The sequence below is a fragment of the Macrobrachium nipponense genome, chromosome 21 (genome assembly GCF_015104395.2).
Source record: "Macrobrachium nipponense isolate FS-2020 chromosome 21, ASM1510439v2, whole genome shotgun sequence".
In the NCBI taxonomy this organism is placed as follows: Eukaryota; Metazoa; Arthropoda; class Malacostraca; order Decapoda; family Palaemonidae; genus Macrobrachium; species Macrobrachium nipponense.
Window position 1 is genome coordinate 8392666 of NC_087212.1, and position 8276 is coordinate 8400941.

Below are 8276 nucleotides of genomic sequence, written 5' to 3' on the forward strand. Positions count from 1 at the left end.
ACTGTGACTTCCTTAATAAGGCTTCCTTATTTATAATGGCCATTGTGTGCTCTCTTATCAGTATTATAATTTCCAGCCGCAGAAGACCAAATACTTTTTCTTGTAAGCCAAATTAAGTTATAAAAACTGCGAGCGTGACCTGTAAAATCTCTTTCAAAACAATTTCTTAATTTATTTCTGTAACTATCATTATAATTTCGAGGTATAAACTAAAAAACAAAAAAAAACCCAAAAATTTCTTCTCGAAAAACTTAAATATATCTGAAGCATTTCTAAAAAAAAAAAAAAAAAAAAAAAAAAAACATGAATTAATAAAGAGGCCCAAATAACTGTTTCTGCCAAAACATCCAACTTAAACATGAGAATCACATTCCTTACTGCGCCCTCCCATCCCCTCCCCCCCCTTTCAAAACTCCCCCTCCCCCATCCCCCCACCTCATCCCGCGACTTACAACAGCGGCCAATTCTATTTCATGCACCGCTGAAGATGTGCTACAGGGTACGAGAACTCTTCGCTTTTGGGATGCTGCATCTTCTCTTCCTGCTTCTAAGTACTAAAGACTCCTGGATTCCTCTAACCTGGCATATAGTTTATCTTGACGCTTCTTCCCATTCCCAATCAGGAATCTCCAGAATTTCTCTGATCTAGATATGGGAGATAGCTACACCATTCTTCTTCCTAATCCTACTTACTACAGACTCCTGGATTCCTCTGGCCTGGAATCTGAAATATAGTTTCTCTTAATGCTTCTTCCCAATCAGGAATCGCCAGGAACCCCTTGATCTAAAATATGGAATGTAGCTATTTCACCTCCTATTCCTAACTACTAAAGACCCCTTGATACTTTTGACCCGGAATCTGGAATACGGTTTCACTTAATGCTTCATTCCAATCTGGAATCCCCACAATTTCTCCGGCATAGAATATGGGATGCAGGTTTCCCTCTTCCTGCTTCTCCTAACCACTAATGTTTTTAATAGATTCTACCCCCTAACCGCTAATGTTTTTACTAGATTCCTTTCAATTGGAATCTGGAATACAGCCCGATTCCTACCCCTAACATTAAGGAATTTCCTACTCTGATCCAAAACATGAGAAGCAGAGGAGAATCAGATTCTGCCCTACCTACTCCTACCTAATCAAGAACCTTCTGGATTTTTTTTATGACCAGGAACCTGGGAAACAGTCAAACAGTTTACGTTTTCCCTAAAAGAAAATTATTGAGATGGTTCTGTCTGTCCGTCCGCCCTCAGCTCTTAAAAACTACTGAGGCTAGAGGGCTGCAAATTGCTAGGTTGATCTTCCACCATCCAATCATCAAACGTATCAAATTGCAACCCTCTACCCTCGGCAGTTTTTGTTTTACCTACAGTTAAAGTTAGCCATGGATCGTGCGTCGGGCAGCGCTTTCCGGAGGCGTGCGACGGACGTACCCTCAGTCTACCGCTTCTGGGAAGCAACTGAAGCGCCATCAGTCGTAGCTGATAGTCTTATACAGAATCTAGGATGACCCTTCTCCTCTACCTCTTGCCAACTTCTTAAGAATCCTTTTAACCCAGATCATACACTACTGCCCATTCCTGTGACCTAGGTTGTAAGGTGCACTTCCTACTTCTGCTTCTGACCGCTGAAGTTTCTCTGGGAATCCTTTTCCTTCCCTATCTGCTCCTAATTGCTAAGACCTCCTCCTGGATTCTTTAATCCAAGAATCTTAGATGAAGGTTCCTTTTTAGTTTTCGGTAAAAGAAAACTATTGTGCCTGCTCTGTCTGCTCTGTCTGTCTGTTCGTTCACCCTCAGATCTTGTAAACCTCTGAGGCTAGAGAACTGCCAATTGGTATGTTGATCATCCACCCTCCAATCATCTGACGTACCTAATTGCAGCCCTCTAACTTCAGTAATTTTTATTGTATTTAAAGCTAAAGTTGGCCATGATCGTGCGTCTGGTACCGGAGCAACACAGGCGAACACGGCCGGCTGAGAGTTTCATTCAGCATGATATACGTTGTACAACACTACTTCTTCATCATGGATTAACTGCGGCTCACGGCCTGTTTGTGACAGATTTGCCAGGCTTCTTTAGTGTCATTGTACTCTTGAAAACAAAACGAGAAATTATTGTATGCTGACATGTGAAAAAATATTTAACAATGCCTCATCAAGAGTCTATAATACATCATCGCGTATTGCAGAAGAAAAGGAAATGAATGCTTAAATAAAGAGAATATAACACTTACCCAATTTTTTATTATTGGGGTTTATCATTATATATATATATATATATATATATATATATGTATGTATGTGTTATATATATATTATACATATTATATACATATACGAAAAGCAACTGAAACGGATACAGGCTAAACATCACCAACGTATATATATATATATATATTATATATATATATATATATCCTCTTCCCTGGAATGACTAAAGCGCTACGTTCCCATTAATTCAATTCCCGCAATCAAGCATTTCATGGGATTTTCTCATTTTCATCCCCGTTTAGAATCTTGTACAAATGTTGCGCGAAGCCGTGGGAGTTATTAAAGGCTTAAACATATAATATACCGTCGGTCCATTCAAGGCCATATTAACTGTCGCATTTCGTAATGCTCCATTCAGGTCTCCAAGCTATTTCCAGGCACATTGTTACAAGCATGACAAAAATGGAAGCAAGATGAAGTTTCTGTCAGACAAATAAATGGGCCGGAGAAAGAGAGAGAGAGAGAGAGAGAGAGAGAGAGAGAGAGAGAGAGAGAGAGAGAGAGCCGAATGAACAAATGCACTTTTAGAAAAGGCGATTAGACAGGAACGTAAACAAACACACATATATAAACCCGCATCCTCCCCAATAAATAAGAAAACAGAAACGGTGGGTATGGCATGCATTCCCATTCACACGCGACCGCGTGACCCCAGTGCCCGGCGATAACGCTCCCCTGATTAACTTTAGATCTAACAGTGCCCAGGGTACGTTCGTCAGGCCGTCCCCAAGGGCGGCAGCTTAATGGGATTACAGATTTCTCCGGATGTCTGTCTGTCTGTCTGTCTTTCCAGCGCCGTGCCTCCTACCAGCCTGCCTGCCTGCCTGCCTGTCTGCCTTTGCCCTGACGTGGTGGGTATATACCCTGCGAGTGGATTCGCAAAATGCTGGGTACAGAGGGAGGGTATTTACATTCTCGAGCAGCACGCGGGGTCTGTTTCAAACTAAGAGAGAAAAATGCGGCAGGGAAGTCGCATCGCAGATTCATTTGGATGTAAATCGCAGGTCTCTCTCTCTCTCTCTCTCTCTCTCTCTCTCTCTCTCTCTCTCTCTCTCTCTCTCTCTCGAGTAATGTTTCGAAACAGGTTGTCAGAACGAGAAGAAGAAGATGCACTGCTTGTCAAGTTACTGCTTGTTTAGTTGCTTTAAGAAAGGATGAAAAGTATACAGGAGCAAGATTGTTCCAAGTAGCAATTTTCGGATAATCACAAATGCTACACTGGAATATGAGAGAGAGAGAGAGAGAGAGAGAGAGAGAGAGAGAGAGAGAGAGAGAGAGAGAGAGAGGGTGGGGGAGGCATATAATATCTAGATCTTAAAAGATTTTCATGGAGAGAGAGAGATAGGGAGGCGGACACATCTGCAGAGAGAAGCACAAATAGATTCACATAGACTCTCGCGAGAGAGAGAGAGAGAGAGAGAGAGAGAGAGAGAGAGAGAGAGAGAGAGAGAGAGAGAGAGAGAGAGAGAGAGCGTAAAATACTTCAACGATGGATGCAAAACTGAATGAAATAATGAAAACGGGAATAGAGAGAAATACACTACAAACGGATTTACGAATTACGAATCACAAATGAACAACAAACTTCCAATACCACTGCAATAAAACTTTCCAAGGATGTAAAAAAAAAAAAAGACTTCACGGAATGACCAAATGACGTCAAAAGAGCCTCAGCGACTTATTTTTCAAAAGTGAACACTTTCCCTTCGCACATTTCTTCCAGCCGCCAGATCGAATTGACGAAGCATCGACGGCATTCTGTCAGTTGATTGATGTTACTAAGCTAATTCTCTCTCTTCCATATTCCCGACTCCATTCTCGTTTCCCCTCCCCTGCATTGAACGATAAAAAGAATGAAATGCAGAAATAAAAACTTAAAGAGCAAATTGCTTTATCTCGACGTCCCCTTCCCGTAAGAATTACGCGCTTATAAAAAAAATACTATTTCATCCGTGGAAAAAAAAAATAATTTTCCCCTTTTCCAAAAAAAATTCGAAATTCAACGAGACAACTGTCAAAATGGTAAAAATGGGCCGAATCACATCCCCCACCCCCTCCACCCACCCCTGCCTGTTATGGCATTCAATATTTCGTCCAAAGTCATGGACATGCCACTCTTCGTCCAATATAGTCTTTGCTTGGAGAGAGAGAGGAGAGAGGTGTTTGATAAAGACTACACTGTGCAAAATGAATCTTTGGTGTCCTTTAAAAACCACTATTAAGCCACTTTATGAAGACTACCAGTCCAGTAAAAATCAATGTTCAGCCACTTCATGAAGACTATCGTGTTATTTGCCACTTTATAAAGACTACAGAGTCCTTTAAAAATCACTGTTAAGCCACTTTGTAAAGACTACCGACTCGTACCGCCATAACAATGACATTAAATACAAAATAGCAATAATTTCTGACCAGGTCTATTTTTAAAATAAAACCGAAACCTTCATAAATTAAAGGAGATTATAATGAATTCACTTTGCAATTAATCACTAGTCAGAGCATATCATGAAACTAAACAGGAATGAAACTGATGTCAACGTATGAAGCAACCTTTGGAAACCATCTGTGATACAGGGGATTTAGCTGAGAGAGAGAGAGAGAGAGAGAGAGAGAGAGAGAGAGAGAGAGAGAGAGAGAGAGAGAGAGAGAGAGAGAGGAGAGCTTGGTCTGTAATATTTGCCTTAAACTATGTCCTAATTTGAATAGCACGAGCATTCAAGTCTCTCTTTTTCATTTAAAGATCACGAATTTTTAAATTGAAACTAAACCTTGATGTCTGTACTTATCCTTACAAATTTCTCTGGTACTTCTTAATTATTATTAATAATAATAATTATTATTATTATTATTATTATTATTATTATTATTATTATTATTATTATTATTATTATTATTATTATTAAATAAATTGCTCAGACTCTGCATGGGAAGCTTCTCCTTAAATATCACCGTCTATCATGATACAAGGAAAAACTCCATGATGTCCTAATTAAAATGTCCTAAAACTTGAAGTTTCTCCAAGTTTATGAACGCCGTCACCCACCCGAAACTAAACCTGTTTTAGCCCAAAGAACCTCAAGCAGCAAAATTGAAAAGTAATTTATTTATTTATTATTTTTACAGAGGTCTTTGGAAACGGGGACCAAATTCTTCATACTGAGCCAATTACTAAATATTAGAAAACGGAGAATTTCGTAGAATACTAAAGGATATTAAGCAACAAAGGCAGCTACACGCATGCCCATGTGAAAGGAGGAATGTTAAAGTAATCATATAAGAGACAAAATAAGAAACTGTGAGATCCACTGACAAGAATAGGCTTCAAAAGTTGCAGAATCTATTCGAAAATTCCTGCCACGACACATAAGGTAATTTTAATCGCCAACATGTAGTATTGCAAGAAAATGCGACACCAGGTTCCTTGAGGAGTTCAACCAGCATCTACGGCAAGACTAATAAAAATGACTATGAAGAACGACATTGACTTGGCCTACAAAATAAAAGTCAAAACCAATTATTTATATATCATATAAATATACATATATATAGGTGTGCATACAGGTGTATATATATATATATATATATATATATATATATATGTATACATATACAAAAATATATACATATTTATAAACATATATATATCATAAACATCGGATAAACACTATTCTTAACATTTATACTTATTTCCACATCACAGAGATCCTTCTGCCAAAAATTTTAACTAAATATATAGACTTTATTAACCAGAAAACCCTTGAAATGGCATAAATTTCCACAAAATAAAAAGGAAGATGAAACGAAAGGTAAAAAGGAAAATAAAAAGGATTTGAGGGACCAGAAGATCCACCTGAACAAGTAATAAGTTAAAACAAATGAAATGACATCCAATAGCAGGTTGGAAACACCACAAGAACTCAAACTTTTCTTGAGATGATCTTAAATTTCATTTAAGAGAGAGAGAGAGAGAGAGAGAGAGAGAGAGAGAGAGAGAGAGAGAGAGAGAGAGAGAGCATGTAAGTATGAGAAATTACAGCATCCTAGAAGCTATTTCGGACGTGTGTGTAGGCTTGTGAAGAGAGAGAGAGAGAGAGAGAGAGAGAGAGAGAGAGAGAGAGACTACGTATACTGACAACATATAATCATACGGATAATTTAAGACAAAAACAGGAAACCCTAAAACCCATATCTTAAAAAAAGACGAAGCAACAAACGAAGAAAGACAAAACACTAAAAGAACGAAAAAGGACGGAATACAAATGCGAAAGCTTTATAGCACAAGGAAGCGAAAGGACACACTCAAAAAAAATCACACAAACAAAAATTAAGATAAAACACAAACAAACAAACAGGGGGGTCTTTGGACGAGGGAGGAAAAATCCGCCTGGAAAAACGGAGCCGCGGCTGAAAGGTAAAAATAACGAACAAGCACAGACAGCGGAAACGCGATTAAAGAAACGAAAGGAATACGCCACCGAAAGAAAGTAAAGAAAGGGAATCTGAAGAAAATAAAGAGAAAAAGACATTCTTTTTTTATAAGTGGGATTTCATATCACTGTAACAGATGTTTTGTGGATTAAGTGATTATTCTTTATGTTTTCCAAAATTACGAATAATTTGTATATTCATAATATGAATTTGCAAATAAACATTGATAGCAATATATATATATATGTGTAAAAATATATATACATATATATATATATTTTTATACATATATATACACAATGTATTTATATATATACACATAAATACAGTGTTTGTTTAGTCAATTTGATTAAATTCCCTAAATGCTCTCTAAGAATTAGCGTATACCTTCAAAATTTAAAATAATTTGGTTGAATGCCTCGTTAGAACTAGAAAACTCCCTCAGAATTTGCAGATTTTTGCCAACACTGGGACTGTAGGACTGTCTAAATCCTTCAGAATTAACAAGACATTTGTTCGATTGGTGGAATAAAATTGAAAATCTCCCACTTGGTTGAACAGATTTAATCATAACAGAAATTGAAGATTCCCTTCAGCACAAACATGTGGTTACATATGGTCGAAATAAAATGGAGAATGCGTACTTCGAACTAAAGGACCTCTTCAAGATTCACAAGAATTTTTCTGAACTGGTTGACACTCCTCATAAAACGGCACATATCCTTCAGCGCACACTAACATATGGTTCTAATGGTTTGTTTATTTGTTTGTATGGTGTTTTTACGTTGCATGGAACCAGTGGTTATTCATCAACGGGACCAACGGCTTTACGTGACTTCCGAACCACGCCGAGAGTGAACTTCTATCACCAGAAGTACACGACTCTGACACCTCAATAGATTGCCCGAGAATCGAACTCGCAGCCACAGAGGTGGCAAGTCAAGACCATACCGATCACGCCACTGGTTCTGATGGTGATGGTTGACATGGATTCCTGGACACTGGAAAATTCCTTCAGAACATTTACACATTTAGACGAAGTAGCATAGTTCCTTTTGGAACCTCAAGAATTTGGGCACAATTCTCGCAAAGAAATCAGTTTACAGCCTTCTGAATATCAGGATATATCATCATAACTGAATGCTTTCTGTTAGCATGAAAATTCATTATCGAAACATTTATCTCCAAGGTATTTTGAACTTAAACATAGGACGATTTTCTCACAAAATACACTGCTTTCAATCTGTTATTTTAAACAATGTTGACGTTTTCATTCCACAGCCCAACTTTCATCAGATTATGCGTAACTTCCGCTGAATCACTTTTCCTTAGAACTGAAACTATTTCCAACCATATCATTCATCAATCTCCCACGCTACAAAAACCAACATTACCGCAACAGCAACAACAACAACAAAAACAGCTACAAAAGGGCAGTCAAGACACTTAACGTTGAATTTCCGCTAACAAATGAACAAGAAGAGCGAGAGACTGGAAATGGGAGAGCCATCCCAGGCAATAAAGCAGCGTGTTCCAGGAAACCAATTACATCGGAGAGAAAAAGAAACGGAGAG